The sequence below is a fragment of the Prionailurus bengalensis genome, chromosome C1, assembly GCF_016509475.1.
Source record: "Prionailurus bengalensis isolate Pbe53 chromosome C1, Fcat_Pben_1.1_paternal_pri, whole genome shotgun sequence".
In the NCBI taxonomy this organism is placed as follows: Eukaryota; Metazoa; Chordata; class Mammalia; order Carnivora; family Felidae; genus Prionailurus; species Prionailurus bengalensis.
In genome coordinates this window covers 5,720,792-5,747,004 of record NC_057345.1, presented here as the reverse complement: position 1 = coordinate 5,747,004, position 26,213 = coordinate 5,720,792, and the positions used below count along the sequence as shown (strand labels likewise).

General features: G+C 46.1%; 1 long non-coding RNA gene across 1 annotated transcript; it reads right to left on the bottom strand.

Moving 5' to 3' along the window:
* Positions 1 to 16,511: 16,511 nt before the first annotated feature.
* LOC122479894 lies at positions 16,512 to 21,025 on the bottom strand. Its single transcript, XR_006296466.1, has 2 exons — positions 20,500 to 21,025; positions 16,512 to 17,321 (listed from the first exon to the last, which is right to left on the bottom strand). It is a non-coding gene; the product is annotated as an uncharacterized LOC122479894 (long non-coding RNA).
* Positions 21,026 to 26,213: the final 5,188 nt, after the last annotated feature.

Genomic DNA, 26,213 nt, shown 5'->3' with positions numbered 1-26,213 from the left:
TCCTCCTTCTTTGGTCCACTCACTCCCTGGCGACCACTAATCTGCCCTTTGTCTCCAAGGATTTGCCTAGTCTGAACATTTTGTATCAGTGTAATCATAGCATACGTGGCCTTTTGTGGCTGGCTTCTTTCACTTAGTGTAATGTTTCCAAAACTCATCCACGTGTGGTCCACATTTCTGCTCTGTGGCTGCTACAATAATGCTGCTGTGAACATTTGTGTACGAGTTTTTGTGCGGACGTACGTTTTCAGTTCTCTTGGCTGTGCACTCAAGGGTGGAATCGATGGGCCGTGTGGCAACTCTTAACTTTTGACTCCTAAATGGAGCAGACTCCCTTCTAAAGGGGCTGCACCATTTAACATTGCCACCAGCGGTGTGTGAGGGTCCCAATTTCTCCACATTCTCATCGATACTTCGGAGTTGTTTTCTGTTTTAAAAATTATAGCCATCCTTGGGGCACCTGGGTGGCTCAGTCGGTTGAGCATCCAAATTCTGCTCAGGTCACGATCTCGCAGTTTGTGGGTTCGAGCCCCGCGTCGGGCTCTGTGCTGACAGCTCGGACCCTGGAGCCTGTTTCAGATTCTGTGTCTCCCCCTCTCTCTGCCCCTCCCCTGCTCGTGCTCTCTTTCTGCCTCTCAAAAATAAATAAATGTTTAAAAAAAAAGTAACAGTAATAATACCAGTAACATTACTAATGACGGTAAACAGGGACAGTAATCTGCTGGTTGATATTTGCTGAAGTATGGAAGACGGGCTATGTGTTCAAGGAGGCATTAAGGCCTTCCTCGTCTTGAACAATAATCCTCGAGAGATGCGAAACCAGAGATTCTCAGAGCTCCAAGTGTTTAAAGTACCACTGCTTGCAGGGAAGAAAAAAATCTGATTTTCGGAGCCATAAGTCCTATTCGTTAATTAAGTCATTCATTTTAAAAGTAGATAATATTAAATGCAGTAAAGCGAATTTACTGTATATACGTTGAATTTATTTATTTACTTTCAAATGTTTGTTTATTTTGAGGGGGGAGGGGCAGAGAGAGAGAGAATCTAACTAGAAAAAGTTAGAAAAAGAATAAAATATTACCCCCCCCAAAAGACGTAAATAATAAATGTAAGGACAAACATTAATGAAATAGAATCAGCAAATCTCAAGCTGATTCTTGAAAAGATTCACGTGGGAGGAATTATCGAGAGGAAAAGAGAGAATGACCAAGTAACCAACATCTGGAAGGAAACAGAGGCCATCACTATAGTTTCTACAGATGTCGAAAAGATAAAAATATATAACTTTGTGCCAAAAACTTGAAAATTAAGATAAAAATTCCTAGGGAAAGAAAATACCCCAAATAAAGGTAGTCTACAGCTCTCAAAGAAAGTGAGCCCATCATTTTAAATCTTCCCACAGAAAAACTTCAGGCCCAGATGGCTTCATCAGTAAATTCTTCTGAACATTTGGGGAAGGCGAAACACCAACAGAAAAAGAAAGAACATTGCCCAACTCATTTTTCCAGCATCAACTCAATGCTACAGCCTGACAAGGGTGTTAAAAGAAAGAAAAATTTCTCTTGTGATTATTGTTTATAAAGTCCTAAACAATGATCCTAAACCAAAACTAATTTCGGTGATTATACATAAAGGTTAATATACTACGATCTGGGGCGCCTGGGTGGCTCAGTCCCTTAAGTGTCTGACTCCGGCTCAGGTCATGATCTCAGGGTCCGTGAGTTTGAGCCCCACATTGAGTTCTGTGCTGAGCCAGCTCAGAGCCTGGAGCTTGCTTAGGATTCTGTGTCTCCCTCCCTTTCTGCCCCTTTCCCGCTCACACTCTGTCTGTCTCTCTCTCTGAAAAATAAATAAAAACAAACAAAATTATACCATGACCAAACTGGACTTGTTTCAGGAATTCGGTGTTAGTTTGCTATTCAAATTCACTGCCTTATCAGAATAGGAAAAATCATAGGATCATCTCAATATATGCAGGAAAATCATTTGATAAAATTTAATGCTCACTCATGATGAACGTTTTCAGCAAATTAGTAACAGAAGGGAAACTTACTTAATATTATAAATGGTATATACTTAATACAAATACAAATATTTTGTATAATGCTTAATACAAAAACTCTACAGTAAATGTTATAGATCCTAGCCAGTTCAGTAAACCAAGGAAAAAGAGATATGAAGATTCAAAAGCAGAAAAAAGAGTGTCATTCATTATCCACAGACCTCATGATTGGTTGGGTAGAAAAAATTTTTTAATTTTTTTTTTTAAATTTCTATTTAGTTTTGAGGGAGAGAGAGAGAGACAGAGTGCAAGCAGGGGAGGGGCAGAGAGCGAGGGAGACACAGAATCGGAAGCAGGCTCCAGTCTCCGAGCTGTCCACACAGAGCCTGACGCGGGGCTCGAACCCATGAACCGCTAGATCATGACCTGAGACGAAGTCGGTCACTTAACCGACTGAGCCACCCAGGCGCCCTAGAAAAAAAATTTTAAATACACCAATAAACTGGATTTAGCCAGGGTACTGAATGCAAGATCAGGGTAAAAAGTCATATTTCTCTTAAGCCCCTCACAACTAGAAAGTGAAATTTAAAAATAAGATCGCATTTACGAGGTTTCAAAGAACATCAAAAATACAGGAGAAAATCTGATGAAAGAAGTTCATGATCTCCATACAGAAAACTACAGAATATTATCAAGATTAATGAAAGAAGACCTAACTAAATAAATGTTCATGGATGAGGGACACAATTTTGTAAAGATGTCAGTTCTGCCCAAATTGATCAGATTCAATGTCATCCCAATGCAAATCTCAGCGTGCGCATACACACACACACACACACACACACACGTGCAAACTGAAAAACAGGTTAAAAGATGTATATAAGAGTGCCTGGGTGGTTTTCTTAGCTAAGGGTCCAACTCTTGATTTCGGCTGAGGTCATGATCTCACAGTTCATGGGTGGAGCCCTGCATCAGGTTCTGTGGTAGTGGCTCAGAGCCGGCTCAGGATTCCCTCTCTCTTTCTGCCCCTATCCTGCTTGAGCTCTCTCTCTTCTCTCATAATAAATACACAAAGAAACATTGTTTTAAAAATGTGTATAAAAATGCAAAGATCTAAGAATCTTTGACATAATTCCGGAACAAAAAAGTTGGAGGACTTTATCACATATTGAGATACCTGAGTTTTTCCAGTCCTTGAGTTTTTCCAGTCTTTTGCTATTACACGGAGTACTGTATTGAATTGGTCCCACATCTATCATTTTGGCATCTTGGCAGTGTTATCTCTGCAGGGATACAGGGAAGCCTGAGTGTCTTTTCCTGTGGCTAAAAGCCACGTGCATTTTAGTTTGTCAATTGTGTGTCCATATCTCTAGTGGCTCTTCTATGTGGATAGTGCCCATTTTATTTATAGAAGTTTTTTACATATTAGGCATTGAATTGAACTATATGAAATTACTATGTTGTTAGGTCAAAATGGTTAAATACCAGTGATTTCAGATGGCTTAACCTAGTGTATTCATCCAGTTGTCTGCAGTAAAAATTGTAAATGTTTCCTCCACTTTGTTTGTGTTTTTACTTGGCTGATGGTGCTTTTGGCCATGCAAATTTTATAACTTTTGTGTAAACACATTAATCAATGTTTTTCCTTATTGCTTCTGGGATTTGAGTCAGTTAGGAAAGTTTCTTGGTTATAGCTCCTAGTTTATAAAGAAACTTCCCCATGTTTTCTTCATTTTACATCTAAATTGAAAAAAATTCTTAATGTTTATTTATTTTGGAGAGAGAAAGAGAGACAGAGCACAAGCAGGGGAGGGGCAGAGAGGGAGGGAGACGCAGCATCCGAAGCAGGCTCCGGGCTCCGAGCTGTCAGGACAGAGCCCGATGTGGGGCTTGAACTCATGAAGCGTGAGATGACCTGAGCAGAAGTCGGTCGCTTAACCGACTGAGCCACCCCAGCGCCCTTCATTTTATATGTAAATCTGTGATCCATTTGGAATATATTTTGGTGTATGGTGCAAGACCAGGCTCAATTATATATTTTTTCCATGTCCTTCTGGTATCTCAACAACACACATTAAATTCTTCCACTGGTTTGAGATGCCTTCTTAATCTATGCTAACTGTCTATATTCTATTGGGTCTATTTCTAGATTTTCTATTCAGTTTTTCTATATATATATGCTCATACTGATATACCATATTGTTTTCATCACAGAGGCTCTGTAATGTGCTTTCTTATCTGGACATGCTGGTCAAACTGCCAACATTGCATTTCTTTTCCTGGCTTTTCTTTGCTCGTTTATTCCTTTTCATGACATTATAATCAACAGCTCCAGAAACCAACATGATGATATTCTCACCGGGATTGTGCCACAAATCAACTTACAGAGAATTACATATTCTATTTCCCCTCTAGTCAGTTTTGACAAGTTATATGCTTTTCCAGGAATTTGCCCATTTAATCTCAGTATTCTTCTTCAATGGCATGAAGTTTTTATAATACTTTCTTTCCATAGTTTACTTTTATTTTTTCAGTTTATTTATTTATTTTGAGAGAGAGAGAGAGAGAGAGAGAGAGAGAGAGAGGCACAGAGAGAGAGAATCCCAAGCAAGCTCCATGCTATCAATGTCGAGCCTGCCTTGGGGCTCGAACTCATGAGCCGTGAGATCACCTGAGCTGAAATCGAGTCAGACGCTTAACCAACTGAGCCACCCAGGTGCCCCTGTTTTACATTTCTGCTGATCTGTTATTTTTTTCCATCCTTCATGTTGTTTATTTTTTCCTTTATCTTTTTTTTCCCTGTGAGCAAACTTTCCAGTGGGTGGGTTGTTGATTTTCTTTGACTTTTCAAAAGCAAACTTTTGTCCTGTCTTATATGTCTGTCTGTCTCTTATTTTTCAGTGGGCATTTCACTCATTCCTTTTCCTCTTTTCATATTTACTGTGACAGGTGTTAGTTGTTATAACTTTGCTCTGAGTTTTAGCTCTCTGTCACAGACACTTTGATATGTTGAGTTTTCTCCGTAGTTATTTTCAAGACATCCTGTGATTTCATTTCATGCTTCTTCATTGACTTGAGTTATTAGAAGTGTTTAAATTTCCAGGTGAGAGGTCCTTTCATTTTTTTATTGGTCATTAATTTCTACTTTTATTGTATTCAGGCCATTTCACAAATGAGGCTCCGAGAGGTTAAGTGACTTGCCCAAGGTCACATAGTTAGTAAAAGGTGGGGCTGGAATGGAAGCTCAAAGTCCATCTCTCTTCCACTGCCCTTCCCTGCCCCTATGGCTCACGGGTAGATATGCTATTTAATCATTACCAGTACAACTCCAGCAGGTGTCATTATGAGACAGTGAAGCTTAATTGATAAGGCTGTAATGGACTATTACAGTTTAATGTCTGTGGGCAGGAAATTAAAATGCTGTCAGCAGTAATAATTCAATGTGTGTGGGGGTTTTTTTCTGATATAAACTCAAGATACTCTTGATCCGGGTTCCCTCAAAAGCAAAGCCCGAGAAATGTTTACTTGGGAGTGTAAGCCCAGGAAGCAGAAGTGAGGGTCAGGGAAGCAGACATAAAAGGGAGGAAAGCCAGTTCAAGGATGTGTTACTGAGTTGGTCAGGTGGTTCCATTTGGTGGGACCCTCTGGGGAGACTTATGAGACCAGTCTTGGAACTTCCCTCCTGGGGAAACATGGGGGAGGAAGGCACCCACCAGTTCCTGCCCACCGTTAGTCAGGGGTAGACCACGGCTCTGTCTCCCCACACCTCTGGGCTGGACGGGGGTCAGTGCTAATAGCCTCCCCCCCTGCCTCACCTGCTACCAGACACCCCACATGGGCTTAAGACCGGGCTGCCCAGCCCCCGACCCACAAAGCTGATAGGACTCAGCTCAGAACCAAACAGCTAGAGTAGGAGGGGAGGTGGAGAGGATCTGAAGTGAAGCCAGAAGAGCCTGATACAAGTAGACCCTTAAAAAAAAAAAATACTTTGATGCAAATCTTCAAAATTGTCCACTTAGTGGAAAGTACAGATCCCTATTTTGAAAGGAATGACCATTGTCATAATGGATACGGGGAACTTAGAATGCCTTACAACCCGGGAATATGTCATGTTGAACTAAGTTTTGTTTTGGCTTCTGAGTGTGTGTCTCTCAGGGGTGAGCAGTTCGGACTACCGGCAAAGACTTGATCATAAATGAAGACTCGATACAATGAACGGAATACAATCCACCTTGATGGTGCCCGTCTTGAAAAGTAGGAGCTAAGCCATCACTGTTTCTATAAACATTCTCATTTCCCCTAAACTACTTTATCCTGTTAACCACATGTAAAGACTCCCCTAAACAGCAGACTCAGCGACATCGACGTCTAAAACAGAATCTCTTATTCTATACATTTATCCTAAGGCTAATTACTCCAACTTTCAAATTCTAAGTTAATGTTTAAAAATCTACCCATATCTCTGTGGTATTTATGACTCATTTGTACTGTCAATGCAGGCAAGGAAATAAATAATGTCCGGCAAATAGCTTAATCCACACTCCGTTGACACACATTTTCCGTTCTCTCCTCGGAGACTTGATGCAATCTGCCTGGTTCTCCCCAAGAAATAAACACCTAGGGGTCATTTCATCCATAGTAAAATGGGGCAAGTTATTTTTTTCCCCCTGACCCAGCTCTCTCTCTCCGGTGCTCTCAATGTTGAGATGTTGCTACTATATAAACACAGGGTGCTGTGCTCGTCGGCAAATGGCCCACTGAGAATAAGGGGAAGCTGGGAGCTTGGTAAGACCCGTGGGTTACCCGCCCAGGGGCCCCCGGTGTACCAGCTTCTCTGGGGCTCGCAGAGGATCATTGTCCCTCTTGGCTGACGCTTTGACGGTTTGCGTCCTACCATATTGCACAAGACAACGTCCTTGCTGTTCTGAGCCTTTCGAGGAAGAACTCCCACCTACACAGCACGGGCTTGAATTCAGGAACATACGTGGACCCCGGAATACATTTAATAGCAGGTGGGAATCTTCCTTCTCTCTGACTAGTGTCCCCGTGGAAAATCACAGCAGCCCCGACTGGGAACATCACTTGGAGGAAAAAATGTCATCACTGTTATTATTATTACTGTAATGATCGCTTCTCAAGAACTCAGTCTCTCATGGAAACCGGATGAGTAAATGAGATGCTCACAGGGGAAAGTGAAAATCTTCGGGCTGCATTGAGCCTGCAGCTTTTGGACTTGGTGAGGTCAGAGAGGAGAGCAACCTATGGAAGAACCCGTTGCCTCCCCCTTCCTTAAGCAGTTACCTTCATCCGGAGATGGTCAAAACAGCACAACCAACCTCAAAACACCCCTGGAAGTGACCATCCTAGAACAGAAAGGGCACCAGTGCCTCATTAAGTCTCTGGGTGACACTTGCTCATTGACTCATGTGTGTCATAGTTCATACGAATAAGATTTTCCTGGATTAACTCAGTTATAACTCAATTGCCTGGCGAGGAGGAGCAGTTTTCATTTACAGAAAACTATTAGGGCCCATAAAACTCTTTCCCCGTGACGCTCACCAATTACCGGTGACCCAGGACAGGCAGTCACATCCTTCCTGTGTGCCCCACGCCGCAGGGGCGGCCGGCAAGCTGGGTATTGCTCATCTCTCAACAACTTTCTGAACGCAACGAAGACTGTCTCTTTTTGTCACACTAACGGATGATGCCTGTCGTTCGGAAGATGTGTGCATCCGTTTCAAGGGTCTGAGTAATAACAAATGGAAGGTTAACTTTCTGGAAGTGTTGCCTAGGTCTAGGATTGCAAAAACAGCGTGCTTTTCTGTGCCGCGTTCTAGAAGACTCATTAAAATGAGTATGTGATCATTTGAATGAAGGCGTCCTCATGTCTTTCCTCCATGTGAACTTGGACTGGAGAAGCCCCATTATCTGCTTTCTGGAAACCTGTACCTGATTTGCCTAGCACCCCTGTCGGAGAAATCCCCCAGCCACCAAGACTGGGGTTCCACTCATCAATTTCACCTACACTCTCTGTCCTGCCAAGCGATCGCACCAAGTTCACCTGGTCGGCCCTCCCAGCAAGGACTATTTCTATCTCCCTGTCTCTCAAACACCCAGCCGCCCTCCTTCCCACTCAATTGTAGCAGGAGACTTGGTTTCCTGTTTTACACAGAAAATGGCAGCCAGCATGCTCTCTGCACCAGCCATCAATCCCACAAATCCCTTTGTATTTTCTCTTATCCTTCCCTCCTTTCTTTTTTTTTTTCACCTTTTACCCTTTCCATGGTCCTATCCAAGGCCAATTTCTCCATCTGTGCACTGACCTGTGTCCCCTCCTTCTTCGAGCTCTCCCTCTCTTATCCCCTTTCCTTGTACCATCAACATCTCTCTCTACTGCCCCCGTGGGACTGGGTGGGACTCAGTCCCCCCCCACCCTCCTCCAGCTACGTCCCAATCTCTTTCCTTCACAGCCTGACTGCCTGCCACAGCTGTCTATACAGCAGTGATTTCTACTGGCTCCTTATTGTCCATTTCCAGGTTTTCTTTTGGAAATAAGCCTCCCCTCCCAGGCTGGACTGGCCGCAGGCTGGTGACTCTATGGCCAGTCTCTCCCTCTAGCAGAGGTGGCCACGCCACTGAGTTCCAGCCTGTGGGTCTGAAGGGGGGGGGGGGTGTAGGCAGCTCCCGGGGTGTGCCTCTCAAAGAAGTGGCTTGGCCTGGGCCTCCCCTCTCTCCTTCTTGAAGACTGGAAGTAGAATATGAGGGTATGACCTGACTTTAGTTAGATGGACATAGACAATACCCCGGGGACGGCAGAGCAACTTGTAAGAGGAGCTTGGTCAGAGGATGGCCTCGTGGAAAAGAGTCACCCACCCAACCCGCGCTGGGCTTCCCACGGGGGAGAATTACACCTCCCGTCTGGTTGGAGCCACTGCGATCCATATGCAAAAGCCCAACCTATATCTTGACTAAGATATTGCCTACCCTCACTTCCGGACCTCTCAGCCCTTGGCAAGCAAGCGTTGCCCGCTGTCATCTACTGAAACCATCAGTAAAGGCAGTGGGCACATATCAGTCCTTGGCCTTCCAGCGGGTTCTGACCCCGTCGCCCAGAGTCTCCCACTGGCCATCGTCCCTCCCTTGGCTCCATCCTGGACCCTCCGCATCTTCTTCCAGCCTCTGGGCTGTCCCTCGCCGCTCCCTGCTCCTGTCTCCCCTGCTTCTCTCCTGTCCTCACTGCACATCCTCCCAGGGAGCGAGTTCTACTGCAGAGACAATGGCTCTGGCCAGTTTACGTTACGACGGGATTTATTAGAAGGATACGGAGGAGCTCACAGGATCAAAATGAGAGGCGCAGAACAGACTCAGAACAAGAGAGGAACAAAGTGACCCTTTCATCAGGCTGTTCCCTCTGGGATAACACAGCTCTGGCCATTTGTAGCTTTGGCGTAATTCTGCTAAGGATTCCAATTTCAGGGAGCGATCATTTGACTGATCTGACTTATGTCATGCACCCAGCCCTTGGCAGGGGAAGGAGGAACATTTCACTTGACAGTTCTTTTCAAGAATGTATCCGATAGGAGAGGGCTAAGTTCCCAACCAATACTGGCGTGCTGTTTCGGCAGGGGGAGGAATGGAGGGCAGGACAGCAGCGATGACAGATAAGCCTTCCAGTCCCCTCCCTGACTGCTCAACACCCAAACATTCTGCTTTATGTACAAATAATTCCAGAAGCGCCTGGAATAGAACACAGCTACCGGATACGCAAATGAAAAGCATCCAGCACCCAATAACTCAAACACAAACGCCTCCAGCTTCAGGCTCAGGGTCTGGAGGAAAGTTCTGCTCCTCCTCTGGTTCTACCACGATCTCACGTGGGTATAATGCAAGCTGTAAAAGGCCACTAAAACACATACCGCATGTAATCGTGAAGTAAAGAGAAAAAGAGGCCAACTAATTACAGACCAGCACACACTCACATATGTGCACATCTACACTCCTGTTCTTCCTTTCACGGGCACCTTTCGCTGGATCCCCGGTCCGAGACGGGTGAGGTGACTCAGACCTTCACGGTGGCAGGTCTGATCCTGCGGTCATGTCGTCCTTCTAGATGGACCAAGGTATTTCTTCCACTAGGCCCTCCAGGCACACAACGCTTTGAGCCTACAACCCCTCCAAGCGTCTTTGGACGTGATTGAGATTCGAAAGGAATATTGGTCACAGAAAGAGACAGAGGCGGCGGGACCTCAAATGAATGATGATGCCGAAAGCGACATGGTGAAACGCTCTTCGGAAACGTAATAGTGAGTATACGTGATGCGGGATGGGTGCCTGTTGATGTGATGTGATGGTGGGAGGCGGCGGGGCCTCCGGAGGCAGGAGTGTGGGGGCTGTCCTCTGCAGGGCTGCGGGCACCCCCCGCGCCCCCATCAGCCTTTGCCTCTGGCAGGGCAGGACTAGGAGGCCCCTCAGCTTTGCAGACTCAGGGCCACCTGTCCCACCACGCAACAGCAACCTGTTTCCCCTCAGGAGTGTCGATCATTTCAGCCCATATTAGAACCTGTCCCCCTCGGGAGGGGGGAAATCTGTTCATCGGATGTCAGATATAACCTGGGGGCGCCTGGGTGGCTCAGTTGGTTGAGCGTCTGATTTCCGCTCAGGTCACGATCCCACGGTTCGTGAGTTCAAACCCCGCATCGGGCTCTGTGCTGATGGCTCGGAGCCTGGAGCCTGCTTGGGATTCGGTGTCTCCCTCTCTCTCTCTGCCCCTCTGGGGCTTGCACGCTCTCTGAAAAATGAATCAACATTAAAAAAAAAAAAGATACCAAAAATAACGTGGCAGAGTCTCAGGGGAGAACCATTACTGTGTCCGGAAGCTAAAACCCCTGAATCAGCAGAGCCACGGCTCCAGAGGGGACAGGAAGAAAACTCTGGGTGCCATCAGACGAGGCACGACTTCCCACCATCCACCTCGGGTCCCTGGACATGCATATTTCAGCCACAAGGAGAAAAGCATCAGGCGTGAACATCTGGATGAGGGTTGGACGCCTTACCCGCTGAAGGACAGAAAGCCCCCCCTTCGTAAGCCCTTGACCCTCACCTCACCAAGCCTCAGCTTCACAGGATCATTCCTGCACCTGTATTAGTCAGAACCTCCAGAGACAGAACCAATACATGTATAGCCTCTCCCCCCCTCCCCCATCCATCTCATCTGATTACAAGGCATTGGCTCATGTGACTATGGAGGCTGCGAAGTCCCAAGATGTCAGCTGGCAAGCAAGAGACCCAGGGAAAGCCAATGCTTCAGCTTGAGTGCAAAGGCAGGAAAAAAACCTATGTCTTCGGTCAAGGTCGTCAGGCAGGAGAAGCCCCCCCTTCTTACTCAGAAGCTCAGCCTTTCTGTTCCCTTCAGACCTTCAAATGATTGGACAGGACCCACCCATGTCGGGGAGGGCACTCTTCTTCACTCAGTCTGCTGATTTCGGTGCTAGTCTCATCCAGACACACCCGGAATAATGTTTCACCAAATATCTAGGCACACCATGGCCCATTCAAGTTGACACATAAAATTAGCCGTCACAGCATCCTAGAAGCGACTGCTTCCTGGGACTGGTGTGCATGGTAAGACCAGAGACTTCCAATGGTATGAGGCTAGGCCATGAGCTCTGAGGGTCAGAGCCACTGAACTGTCTATAGCCTGTCCCCGCTGAACTGCCTTCCCTCGCTCCCCAAGCTGGTGGCTTTTTGAATCACTCAGTAAATCAGCAAGAACAGGTCATCTAAGTGTGCCACAGGTAACCTCTAAAACCCAAGCATGTGGGGGTGTCTGGGTGGCTTAGTCTGTTAAGCGTCTGACTTTGGCTCAGGTCACGATCTCACGGTTCGTGGGTTCGAGCCCCGCGCCGGGCTCTGTGCTGACAGCTCAGAGCCTGGATCCTGCTTCGGATTCTGTGTCTCCCTCTCTCTCTGCCCCTCCCCTGCTCACGCTCTCTCTCTCTCAAAACTGAATAAACGGTAAAAAAAAAAAATTAAAACCCAAGCATGTGCCTCTTTTATACCGGAGAGCAGGGGACCCAAAGTGCAGCAGCTGTCCCTTCACTTTGTGGAAGGGGGGGGGCGGCATACCCCACCCAGACCACCAGACGCCTAGAAATTTCAAAGAGGTGGGGACCCTCACACTTTCATGGGGTTTAGCCTTCTACCTACAGACACCCACGCTTCTCCGCAGGTTACCTGTGACACCTGCTACCTCCTACGGTCTAAACTGGGAAAGTTGGGGTTACAGCTGTTTGCCTTCCGACCCCCCCCACCCCATCAATGAGTTCAAGATAAATAGTACTTTGTAACATAGGATCCGAGGACCGTATTACAAGGCACACTTATCATAAGAGGAAAACTGGAAACGCGCTGTGAACAAGAAGAAAAATCAGCTGCATTCTTTTATAGCTGTAGATTTAAAATATGTATGCCTCACGTTTATGGGGCTTTTGAGAAGGCTTTTGTTCTGTCCCATTGACTTGAGTTAATGAGGGTAATGAACTTGGGAAATGAAAAGAATTACTGCCTGGGCAGCTCTTCCAGATTCCCCACGTTTCTTTTCATGTGGTCTATTTCCTGGTGGCACTAACATTTGTTTACCTTGAAAATGCGAGAAGACACTTTTATGGCGGAACGTCTCCATGGTGCCCCTCGATCCGCGCTCGTGAAGCCCCACACACCCCCTCTCTGTGAGGAGCCCGGGGAGCGCGGTGAAAGCAGCCGCGTCCAACAGAAGCAACATTCAGTCGCTGAAAAGGAAAAGGGACAGATTTATTCCTGTCCCACTTGTCCTCCAGAATGCAAAGGGTAATAATAGTCCCAGGGGAGACGTTTCTACTGCACTGAATATTTTGTCTGGGTTTTGAGGTTAGGAGTCTGGGAACATTGGCTCCTGTTACGTGATTCTGACAGTCCCTACACCTGCCTTTGTAACATTTCTAATGTTTGATCTCTGAATATTCCCCCTCTTCCTTGAGATAAGCAAAGTATTTGTGAACGATCGTATGTCAAACGTTTTCCAATCGCCGCTCTTCAGACCCTGTGAAAAAACCAAAAAATGTTCTCAAGGGAGAGTGGGAATCAAAATTTCAAATGCAGGCTCTGTGTTGATGTCATTGTACCGACACCACACGACTGTCACCTGCCCAGCCGTCCCCAGAGAAACACATATATCATCACGGGTACCTTCAATCTGTACTTGCCCAGGGCAAGTAGTAACTGTCTTGTTTGATTCCTGGGAAGAGTTTTAAAATGTTAATTTTGGTGATGAGTATATTTTTAGAGATTGTCATAAGGACCAATCAATCTGTTAAATTTCCTGCTTGTATCTTTTTAAAGAGGGTTGTCCTAGAAGCATCCAAGCTCCTTTAGGAGTCCGAAGGGCTCTGGCTTCTAAAATAGCTTCTATCTGAGACAATAGATAAAGTTTCCGGGGAACACATCAGAGGACCCAGTGGATGTAAATCTTGAGCAGTACTGAGCAGCGGATAATGTTTGTTCGAAGAGAGACAGGCTGCCTTTTTTTTTTTTTTAAAGAATAAAGTGGAAAATCCCTCCCTTGTGACTGGAAAAGCCGGCACATAGACCTTCCCCGTTTTGTGTGGCGACACACTATAATTCTTCCCATTTTTCTCTTCTTCCTCATGTTGAAAAAAAGAGTTAAGGAAGTCCAGAAAGGATAGAAAGGAAAATTGATGTCTTTTCTCTGATTAGCTGGGGGCAATTTGAGAAGAATATTCTCACTAGAGAAGAAAAGTTACTGGCAGATTAAAGAAGTGGGCAAAGCCAGCGCGTAGCAACGGAACCCCCAAAAAGCATCCTTGGGGGGAGGGCACAGAACAGAAACACTCTGACCACGATTCAGTGAGATCGGCCGATGGGAACTAAGCGTGAACGTAGAGAAAGCACAGTGCCCATTTGTTTCAAGATCTGTGGAAACAGTCGGGAAATGTTTCCTTATGAAAATTTTCAAGCACATATAAAAATAAGCGTCCGGATCCCCATGTGCCCATCATGCAACTTCAACAATGCTCAATCCTTTCCCTGCCTTTGTGTGATGCAACCCCTGGGTGTTATGTCAACAGTGAATTTTTCAGGGTGTACGTCTAAAGGATAAAGACCTTTTTTTTTTTTTTAGAAGAAAATTACTGCATTATCACACCAAATAATTAACCAGAATCCCTGATTATCAGGGCTCAAATGTTACCATTGGTTCCTTTGAAACGGGGTCTTTTCTTTCTTTCTTTCTTTCTTTCCTTTTGATTTTTAATGATTATTTACTTTTGAGAGAGAAAGAGAGAGACAGAGCATGAATGTGGGAGGGGGCAGAGAGAGAGGGAGACACAGAATCCGAAGCAGGCTCCGGGCTCCGAGCTGTCAGCACAGAGCCCGACGTGGGTCCCGAACCCACGAACTGTGAGACCATGACCCGAGTCAACGTTGGATGCTTTAACTGACTGAGCCATCCAGGTGCCCGAAGCAGGATTTTCAAAATAAGAGCCATACACTGCAATTGATCTCTTAAAAATGAGCAAGCTTTTTGGGAGTGGGTTGAGGTTGCTTGTACGAAACACTCTACGCGGGCACGATGACACCGTATTGCAGGAGCTTGGGTCTCTGCATAGATTCTTGGGTGAATGGGTCAGAAGTTACATGCTCAGGGGCTCAGGGAAGGTGGCTTCAGCTGAATTGCTAGGGTCCCAGGTCTCCCCTGGCCAAAATGGAGTAGTGGTGAAGACTGGCTACTGGCAGCCGCCTTTGGGGCAAGGACAGAGACGATGACCCTCCTTCCAGAACGTGGATCAGATACACCAGCACGCCGCGATGCCCTGTGCCCTGCCACCTTTCAGGGAGCAGCATGACACCTGCTTATCTTGTTGCCTAGTGACACTTCTTCCCAGGGATGATGGGGAACCTGCCTGGAACGAGGGTGCCACTCACGGCAGTGAACCAGCATGATCCCTGTATGCCAAAGGCCACAAATGTCTTGTCCCTGCCTCGCTGGCCAGCCCAGTTCTCCTTGCCAGGCATGGTCCTCAGAACTTTGTCCTGGAGCGATGGCCCCAGAAGCAGTCAATGACCTTAGACTCCCGAACGGGCAGGAGAAGAGACAATCTCCTGCATGTCCTTGGTCTCCACGCTCTTGACCAGGGGAGGACCGAACGAGCTGGTGCAGCTGAAGTGACTGGTTACTCACTGGACAGAAGTGCCTGGTGTTGAAACCAGCTCGTCACCTGCCCAGGTGTGGCCTGGTCCCCCACCCCCTGCCTGCTGCTGGCAGCACACCCGCTTACTTTCTGGAAACTTACCAAGCTCCTGCCTTTCCTCTAAACCTGATCATCCTCCCCTATTCCCGTCTCAGCCTCTGGCTGTTCTCAGATGTCAACACTCCATAATCTAGGTTACCTTCCGTTCTCCTCTTCCTCCTCTTGGCTTTGTCCACACAGCAGCCTCCCAGCTACTCCCCTGCCTCCAGTCTTTCCCTCAGCAGGTGCCCCTTCCTCTTTGGGGCCATTCTCTCCATCGGTGCCCTGTCCTCATCCGCACCGGTCCCTCTGTCATGGCTCCTACCTTCCTGATCTGAGAGTATCTTGTCCGGTTCGTGTTTCCCCCTTGAAATACTGACGTGCGTGCACGTGCTGTGTCTCAGCTGCCTGAGAGCTCTCTGCAGGCGAGGGGTCCAGGTGATACAGAGAAGTTCCCTGCTCGTGAAGAAGGTATTCTCTAGGGGAGGCAGGACATGGGCGTGGGTGCTCATTCACAAACACGTAAATGAGGAAGGTCATTGTCAGGCGATTCGTGCTACAGAGGCCGAAAGAATCTGGATGATGGGACAGAGTGGCAGGGGTAGCTGGGAGACCGTTTCCACGATGTCTTGCATTTCTCCGCACCTTGGGAACGGGCGGGGGGTGGGGGGGAGGCGCTGGCGGCCTGTGCCCTGGATTCTCTTTTCAAAGATGTTTGTTTAGTCAACAGTCTCAGAGGATAGAGGCAGAGCCTCCCTCCGGAGCAAAGGGCAGGGCGGCTGACTGTCCAGCAAAGAAAGATGATGTCCCGTTCAGGGCACAAGGAGGACACCAGGTGCCCGTGTGTCTGTTAGAACAGATCCGGGCTCCCTGAACTCAGGTTTCCTCACCTGTGACACACGCCCACCGAGGGGGCAGCATCTGCCTGGAGTGCTGGGTGCCACCGACGTGCGGTTTGGGGAGCAATGGAAACCCATGCAAATGTGATGCCTGGGCTGCGGGCTGTGCTGGGGGCACTAACGTCCTGGTCTCTGGCCCAGAGAGGCCCACGTCTTCTGCCGGCATCCATGAGATGTGGCGGGCTAACCTGTTAGCCCAGGGAAAAATCTGGTAAGTGAGGAGACCCATTCATTCATTCATTCATTCACGTGTATTTATTGCACTCCTGCCACTTACCAGGCACTTTTTTAAGTGCTTGCATAGAATAAACCCCTCAAATATTCCGGTCCTATGAAGCTTATACTTTATTGCAAGGGAAGACCAACAATAAACTACCTAAAGAATATAATATATAGAAAGATACAAAGTCTAATATTATATAGCATCATATAGTGCATAATGTGATAAATAACATGGAAAGATAGATCAAGGAAGGGCTGGGCTGGGGTAGGGGAGAAGGTTTATCATTTTAAATGGATATGAAACAGAAGTGGCCCAGATTTTTTAGTTTTATTGGTGAAGGGAGGGCAGTTAGCATATTCTCGGTGGAGGGGGAACCACTGACGGGCAGAAGCAGGGGAATGATGACTTCCGATTTGCTGTTTTAAGGATCGCCTTGGCTGCAGGGCAGGGAGCGGGTGACGGTGGGGAGAGCAAGGGAGCAGAGGCTGTCAGCTGCCCAGGAGGGAGGCCGGATGTGGGCAGTGGGACGGAGATGGAGAGAAGTGTCATATTCCGAACAAGGGAAGGGAGGGGAATATATTTTGGAAGTAGAAATGACAGAGGTTTTCGACAGATTGGTTGTGGAGTGTGAGAAAGACAAGAATCCAAGATGACACTTGGGTTTCGGGCTTGAACCACTGGGTAAAATGGAGGTGCCCCTGACGGGGTGGTGGAGGGGAGGCTGGGGGTGGAACACGTCTCCATGGAGACTGATCACGTTGTCCGTGATTTATAGATTTCATCTCAACACACACCTCTGTGCTCAGAAGTGAGAGACACGTTTCGTGACAATCTGCCGGAATGTGGAAGCCTTCCCGATCTCTGGCGTTTCTCTCTGCGTTGTCTCTGGTTCTCACATCCATGAATGTGTGTATCTGTGTGTGTTGATGCAGGAGGCATATCAAAAGATTTGGCAATGTCATAGTAATAGAAACGTATAATACCAGGGGCGCCTGGGTGGCTCAGTCGGTTAAGCGGCCGACTTCGGCTCAGGTCACGATCTCGCGGTCTGTGAGTTCGAGCCCCGCGTCAGGCTCTGTGCTGACAGCTCAGAGCCTGGAGCCTGTTTCAGATTCTGTGTCTCCCTCTCTCTCTGTCCCTCCCCTGTTCATGCTGTGTCTCTCTCTGTCTCAAAAATAAATAAACGTTAAAAAAAATTAAAAAAAGAAACGTATAATAACACGGTAATAATATATATACAAATAATAATAGAAACACATAAGTACGTAAATCACAATATAAAACTCATATACTATAGTATATATATTATATATAACACTTGATGGATATATAGAAACATTTAAAATGTGCCTTTTAAATCTCAAATATATATATTTTTATAGAAAGATCACAAAGTGATAAGTTGTAACATACATGATTCATCTATTCGGTCCAGTAATCTCTAAAGCATTGGTTGACATTTGGAAATTGTAGATGTAATTTTTGTTTGTTTCTTAGGTGTGGCTGTCACTAGCCATAAGACACCACCAGCAGGTCTGAGCTGTCATCGGACATGGGGATGGCATTGTCAGGAAAAGTGGTGAGAAATCTGAAAAGGGGAAGAAGAGAACCCTGGGTGTCTCCAGTCCTTCTGGCTTATATGCACTTTGGGGTTTTTTTAATTTTTTATTTTTTGTTTTTAAATTTACATCCAAGTTAGTTATCATGTAGTGCAATAATGATTTCAGGAGTAGATTCCAGTGATTCATCCCCCACATATAACACCCAGTGCTCCTCCCCACAAGTGTCTTCCTTAATGCCCTTTGCCCATTTAGCCCATCCTCCTACCCACAACCCCTCCAGTTTGTTCTCTGTATTTAAGAGTCTCTTCTGTTTGGTCCCCCTCCCTGTTTTTATATTATTTTTGCTTTCCTTCCCTTACGTTCATCTGTTTTGCATCTTAAAGTCCTCATATGAGTGAAGTCATCGGATGTTTGTCTTTCTCTGACTAATGTCGCTTAGCATAATACCCTCTAGTTCCATCCACGTAGTTGCAAATGGCAAGGTGTCACTCTTTTTGATTGCCGAGTAGTACTCCATTGTGTAGATATACCGCCTCTTCTTTATCCATTCATCTGTCGATGGACATTGTATGCACCTTTGGTTTTGAGCTACTTCACAGCTCTGTGTGTTACGGAAACTGGCAGTAGTATAATTGATCTTTGTCCACAGAAATGCAAATTAATATTATCCACTGGAGATATGATAGACTATCCCCCTGGGGATATGGACCTGTTTTGGATCAACTTGCATATTTATTTCAGCTTTCTTGATTTTCTCTATAGTGTATTCTCTGAATTCTCCTTTGCGTGGATTGTAACGTCCTACCGGCTTCCTCATCAGTTAATGAGTTATATCTTTGACACACATTCATCTAATAGTTGTCCAAGTTAAGCTGATTTTACCATTTAAAAATTATTTTTCACAGCATCAAATGTTTCCAAAGATCATCTATTAAGTGGGTAGTTATTAGGTTATCCAAGATCCCCATAACTAGAGATTTTCTCTTAACGTCAACGACATCGGTCAAGATGCTGAACCCTCTCTTAACTTCTATTGACCTAACAGCAATAACATTACAATCTTTTCTAACTGCTTTTATACTGCCTGATTCTTTTTAAAAATTTAACATCTTTATTATCAAATAAGTCATAGACAATGTCTTGAAATGTCATTTTAATTAATTGCCTTAATTTGTTATGTTTTTTCTTCATCTGCAATCCAGAAGTTCTGTAAACCTTGTTGGCCAAGTTTCAGGATTCGGTAAATTGGAATAACTCAAAAGTTTTCAAAATTTTTCATATGTTGCTCTTAAATACATTCACATACAATTTTGTAAACAGGCTAATATATTCAATCTTGAAATTGATACAGTCTTCCCAAATTGTTGTAGATCATTTTCTTATTTCTGTCACGTCTTTTTCTTCATTTTTGCAGATTTATCTACAAGTAAGTTCAAGCACTTTATCATTCACTGCATTCATGTTGGCTTTAATAGCTGAAACCTTTCTTTCTTTTTAAGCAATCTTTACACCCAATGTGGGGCTCGAACTTACAACCCTGAGATCAAGAGTCGTATGTTCCACCAACCGAGCCAGCCAAGCACCAGGAACACGTCTTTCTTATAAAGCTAAGAAAAGCGCTGAGTTCTTTTCATGACATCGTTTATCAAGGTCACATATCTGCATGATGTTTTGTTTTCCATACTGTTTATTTCCATTTCGCAGTTTATTACCATTCAAGGCTGGCTACGATCTCCAGCTGGCTCTTGGAGGTCTAGTAGATCCAAATATTCTTCCAGTTTTCATTTTTTCGATTCCTTCCTTTTCAGACACATTATTTGATTTTCTTTGATAGTCACTCAATACATGGTAGAAAATATTTAAAGTTACTCGCTATGAATCTTTCATTACATTGACCCCAAATAATTGAACGATATCTATGACACAAGAGTTTCTTTGTGTGTTTAAAATTTTTTTTAACATTTTTCATGTTTATTTATTTTGAGAGTGAGAGACAGGGGGAAGGGCAGAGAGAGAGAGAGGGAGAGGGAGAATCCCAAGCAGGCTCCATGCTGTCAGCACAGACCCCAATGTGGGGCTCGACCTGAGCCAAAATCAAGGGCCAGATGCTTAACCAACTGAGCCACCCAGGCATCCCACTTTGTGTGTTTTAAAATGGATTGTAGGGGTGCCTGCGTGGCTCAGTAGGTTGAGTGTCCAACTTCGGCTCAGGTCATGATCTCACGGTTCATGAGTTTGAGCCCTGCGTTGGGGTCTCTGCTGTCAGCGCGGAGCCCGCTTCAAATCCTCTGTCCCCCCCTCCCTCTCTGCCCCTCCCCCACTCATGCTCGCTCTCTCTCTCTCTCTCTCTCTCTCAAAAATAAACATTTAAAAAAATAATAAGGGTGAAAAAATAAACAATAAAGAAATAAAGAAACATATGGTGGGGGGACATAGTTTTACAAAATCCCATTAAGGAGAATACGAGCAAACGTGTGGAAGCCCACAGCAGTACACTATTCTATGTAAGGATGTTTTATAATTTATTTACCTTCTTACCTGTCAATGGGTGTCCAGGTTCTTTGCTGTCATAAACAATGATGCAATGAACATCTGTGTGTTCACACTCCCCTGAGCAGACGTTTCTCCAGATTTATGCTGTAAGTAGGATTTCAGGGTGAAAGAAATGGGCATTTTTAACTTTACTTGGTATTTTCATCTGCTCCCCAAAGTGGATGACCTGACTTGCGACCCTACCACAGTGTCTCCGCGCCCCTGATTCTCCGCGTCCTTGAAGACACTCGGCCCCATCAGACCTCTTCATCTTTGCACATCTGGTAGGTCTGGAGTGATGCTTGCTTCCTCACTGGTCTTCTTCTGATTACCAGGCACTGTGCCAGGCCGCCAGAGAGGGACATGGTCCTGTCTTAGAGGTCCCTGCCGAGTGAAGGGGAGCAAGTCCAGAATAACTTTCAGGGACACCGACCCGTGTTGGGCTCTTTATATTTTGCCCTCTCTGGTTCCAAAAGTCTTCCCCAGGGCAGGTGTATGGGGCAGAAATTCCCCGGAAGCCATCCCCTCCTGGGGATGGAGAGACTCCTCCCGGGGGCAGCTTGGGCACCAGGGCTCCAGTCTGGGCTGGGACGCCAGTGTCCGGGAACGGCCAAGAGCGGAGTGGGTGGGGCAAAGGCGTCCGGAGTTACGGTGTCCCTCTGATGGGACTGCCTCTAATATTTCACTCTGGTTAGGGCACTGGACCAGGACGGGAAGCATCAGGAGGCCTGAGAATGAAAGTCATGAACTTTCCTGCTTCCCTGGGTACGATGGAGGCTTGGAGTCCAATTTGATTGAGGAGGAAGAGCGAGACGGATGCTCCACTGCACCTGCGTGTGTGGGTAAGCCACGCGGTAAACAGGCCATCTCGATGCATCGTGAAACACGTGTCTCTACAGGGCAACGGCGTGCGTGGGCACCGCATGGGCACTCAGCTCAGTCCCAAGGTCGGGGGACCTTGGAGGGGGGGAGTGTCCCTCAAGGGAGAGGAGGAATCAGACCAGAGTGTCAAGTGTTAAGGAAATTGGGTTTCTCTTTGGAATAATAAATGGAGGAATATCAAAGAGAGGAATAAATCTGCATTTGTGAAAGATGATCCTGCCTGCAGTGTAGACAATGGATCAGGGGTCAGGAGACTGGAGTGAGCAGGGGAGACTTGGCAGGCAATGATGCAGGTGACACTAGGTGGTCACAATGGCTGTGACCAGAAACTCGACCCCGGGGGGCCTGATGCTGCTCTGGTGGGAGGGGCTGGGAAGGCAGCGACAGGCCCTGAGAAGCCCAGGAAGAGCGGGTGTGGGTGGGTGGGTGTGAAGGCGAGGGTTCTGTCAGGGCCCGTTCCATTTGGCAGCCTGGGGACCTAACAGGAAGTGAGGACCTCATCAGAAGCTCACGAGCAGGACCGGGGACCAGTCATTTAGTTTAAGGGTCACTTAGTTTAAGTAAAGATACAGGGGTGATGACATCACCCAGGGAGGGCGAGAAGGCGGAGAAAGAGAGAGGGTCTAGGACAGGAATGGCTATTGCGTAGTTTCAAGATACAATCAAGTTCCATTGTGACCTGGTTGCCTCTACCTTTTTTTTTTTTTTTTAAGTTTTGTTCATGTTTCTTTTTGAGAGAGAGAGAGACAGAGAGAGAGACAGAGCATGAGCAGGGGAGGGGCAGAGAGAGAGGGAGGCACAGAATCCAAAGCAGGCTCCAGGCTCCGAGCTGTCAGCACAGAGCCGGACGCGGGGCTCGAACTCACAAACCGTGAGATGGTGACCTGAGCCGAAGCAGGACGCCTAACCGACTGAGCCCCCCAGACACCCCTGCCTCTGTCTTTTTGTTGCCATCCTCGACGTGAATTTATAATCGTTTCCCCCAGCCTTACCTTACAGAGCATTTCATATAAAAATGAACCACTGCCTCTATTATCCTGAATACTAGAAAAAAACCGTGTCACAAGCTACAAGGGCCACATGCGCTGCTGTGAGTTGCCTTCCCGGCTGCACGTTGTTTTAGTCGTGAGACTCTTAGCTCACGGGTAGCTCATAAAGTTCCTAATTAAATGGGAGTGGGAAAATACGTTTATTATTTATTTATTAGCAAACAGCCTTTGATAACGAACCTGAGCACTTTGACGACATGTACCGACAGGATCTTTTCGAATCTGGACTCATCGGGGACGGCTATAGAGAAGGGGGTGGCCTCTTTTTTACAACCACACCAGAACTACTCAAAAGGTGTTTTCCTCTTCGAAGCGGGAGATTTAGTCAAGCGATTACGCCCTTTGAGAGGACACGATTGAAATGCTTTTGGGGGGCAAGACTCTCTCCTAAATACCTGCCTCAGGGGCTCAAGCCATCTCTTTGGAGGAGGATGAGGGGGCTTGACTTTTAGGATCAGCCGAGTCGTTGGGAGCCAAGTGTGATGAATGAGAAGAAAGACTGAGCCAAGTAATAGCGGATCAGCAAACTTGCGGTATCCCCTCCCCCGGTCGGGCCTCCCCCTCCCCTATTCTCACCCACTCACGAAGGGCATTGCCATCCACCAGCCTGAAAAACAACTTCATTAGAGCATTTGTTTATAATTTAAATTATAATTCACCCCTCCTTAGTCAGTTTTGTGTTTTCTCTAACACACATTCCAGAACATTCCGTTCCGGTAAAACACAGGCACAGAGAACGTGTTCAAAAAAATTCTAGGGGTGCCTGGGTGGCTCAGTTGGTTGAGCGTCCGACTTCAGCTCAGGTCATGATATGTTTCTTGAGTTCGACGCACACGTGGGCGTCCCTCCCCCACTCTCTCTCTCTCTCTCTCTCTCAAAATAAATAAAACATTTAAAAAATATATTAATTGAACTTCAAAATGAGCTGCAAGCCAGAGGAAGTAGCAGTGGGCCGGCAATGGACGACCTAAGGTAACAAGACGGTACCCTACTGTTTTCTTCAGTGATTTCAAAGCTATTAGTTCATGTAATTCGCATCCGGCCACCCAGAAAGATGGGCCAGGCAAGTCCCAATATCCCTGTTTTACAGAAAAGGGCGCAAAAACCAAGCTTATAAGGGAAGGAAATGCCGTGGTTCCGACGGGACGGCTGATCATTAGAGCTGGAGGGAATCTGGTCAGATATCGAGCCTGAGTTCACTTTACGAGTGAGAAAACAGGGGCTGGAGAAGTGAAGTGATTCATTTGCCACATCTTAGCTGCTTGCTAGGAGAGCCAACGTTAGATTCCAAGTTCTTCAGTTTCTAATCAAATTCCAAGAGGGTGATTCCAAACACGTCAGCGAACGGCAGGACCACCGCAGCGAATACACGTGCGTCCTCCCCACAATGACACAGGACGGCAACAGTCATCTGGGGTCTCCGGCACCAGACTGCCTGGGTGGGAACCCTGGTTCAGCCCCTTTGGGACTCAGTAAATTTGAGGGACCTCATAAACTGATTCACACCCAGGCATCCATGATTAATGTGATGTCTATCCCAGTCGAACCTACTTTTTGCAAGAGAATGCCTGGAAATCTTTAGCCCCCAGGCACCAATCTCCGCTGCTGGTGCCTCGCCTAATACCTGACACAGAGTCAGCACTCCATAAATAATGGAACTCAGGCGTAGTTGAACTTGAGTGTGGAGGTTCTGGAGCAAGAGGGACCGTGCTGAAATTCCTCAGTTCATCCTACAGACGTGACACGTTCCCTATTCCCCGAGGTTTTTGTGGCCCCGAAAACTTACTTTGGGATGGGCAAGTATAAGCTAATGAATTAGGGAAGTCTGGCAAAATTATAATGATAAGGTAATAAGCTCTATTATATCAGTTTTCAGGGAGTTAGAGTGAACCATTCCAACGAAGACACTGGCTAATAGGTTGCTGTGGCCAAAAGCCCATAAAATACATCAAGGATTTCCGCAAAGCTGAGAATATGTTCCCACCGTTCTCAGAAGCGAGGGTACCAGATACATCTTTAATTATGGCATGTCAAGAAAATATCTTGAGGAAGAACCATTAAAAAATAATCAGGAGAAGGAGAGAGAGGCTAATACTGGGGTTAGAAAAAGAAGGTTAGGATTTTTATTTTTTATTTTTTATTTTTTTTTTTTGCCTAGAAAGACAATGGCTCTGAGGAAAAATAGAGAATAATTTCTTTTTTTTTTTAACTTTTATTTATTTTTGAGACAGAGAGAGACAGAGCATGAATGGGGGAGGGGCAGAGAGGGAGACACAGAATCTGAAACAGGCTCCAGGCTCCGAGCTGTCAGCACAGAGCCTGACGCGGGGCTCGAACTCACGGACCACGAGATCATGACCTGAGCTGAAGTCGACAGCTCAACCGACTGAGCCACCCAGGTGCCCCAGAGAGTAATTTCTTCACGGATTTTCTGTTTATTGGACAAATTTACCAAATGCCTACTTGGTCCAGGCACATTTAGGTGCTAGAATTCACCAACACACAAGACAGACCAATCCTTGTCCTTGTGTGTGTGGGGGGGGGGGTGGGGGGGGGTCACTGGATATTAATATAAATTTTTTTTTCCAAATTTTGGAAAATTAGGTAGAAAGATTATCTTATGAAGCCTGAAAGGGGTATATTTAGACCAAGCATAAGAACCCCTGCACAATGCCCGGGACTAGAGCAGTGCCCAGTGGATAATTGGTGATTTTATCTAACAGAAGTGCTGTTGTTCTTAATATCCTTTATCCTTGCGATATTAAAACTCCAAGAAAACTCCAGAAAAAGTAGGCGAAGGACAGCAGGCAATTCAGAAAGAAGAGAGATGGCCAATCGAATTAAATGCAAATTCGAATATGTGCAAAATCAAATGCAAATGAGAATGTATGCAAATTTAAATGCAAATTAGAACACACGCAAAATTAAAGGCAAATTAAAACGTAACAGTGCAAGTCGCTAGAAACTTCAAGAGTTAGTAGCTATGCAGGTAGAAAAGGCTAACAGATTCTAATAAATCCACACAAGGTGTATAATGATTGATTAGTGAGAACTAGACATTGGGGGATGTGAAAACCGACACTTGAACAATAGTTTGTTGTCAGAGGCTCCTAGCATAGCTCATTGAGTTTAACCCGAGATTTCTGTTCTGCAGGCTCACGGACCCATTCCTGGGGACCACCAGGGGGAGGCGGAAAAACGCTGAGTTGAATTTTTTGGCACGCGGCCCAGCCGGGCTTTCTTATGTAACAATCGCCTGAGCTAGTTAGTATGAGAACTTTTGAAATAAAAGCTAAGAGTGGCCAAAACAAATATGTGGCCAGATTAAAGCCAGCTTGGCCAATGTTTCTCTAACATTCCTGCTTTATAAACATAGAAAACAGTAAGAAAAGAGAAGGTTGTGTTTTTGCCACAAATCATATTTGTGATCCTTGTTTGTCTGTCTCTGTTACACCATCTTCGCTGTCAAAAGCTTGAGCATTCCAGAGAGTCCACTGGGAGCTTTCGAAACACCAACCAAAACAAAGCAAAAGTCAGGGATGGAGAAACTAAGGTTCCCTGTTCTCTTGTGGGTGTCACCGAAGTTTTCGCTTTCATAACCGATGCTGGATCTTTCAAGCAAACGCCTAGAACTCTCCCCTCTCTGCAAACCAGGTATCTGTGGACCAGGTGATGTATTTGTTCAGCATATCCTGTGCCTTTATTCCCAGAAGAAAGGGAATGGGACAGAACACTCTGTCAAATAAACAATTGCCCAAGGTCTTGGGCAAGAGAAATTGGG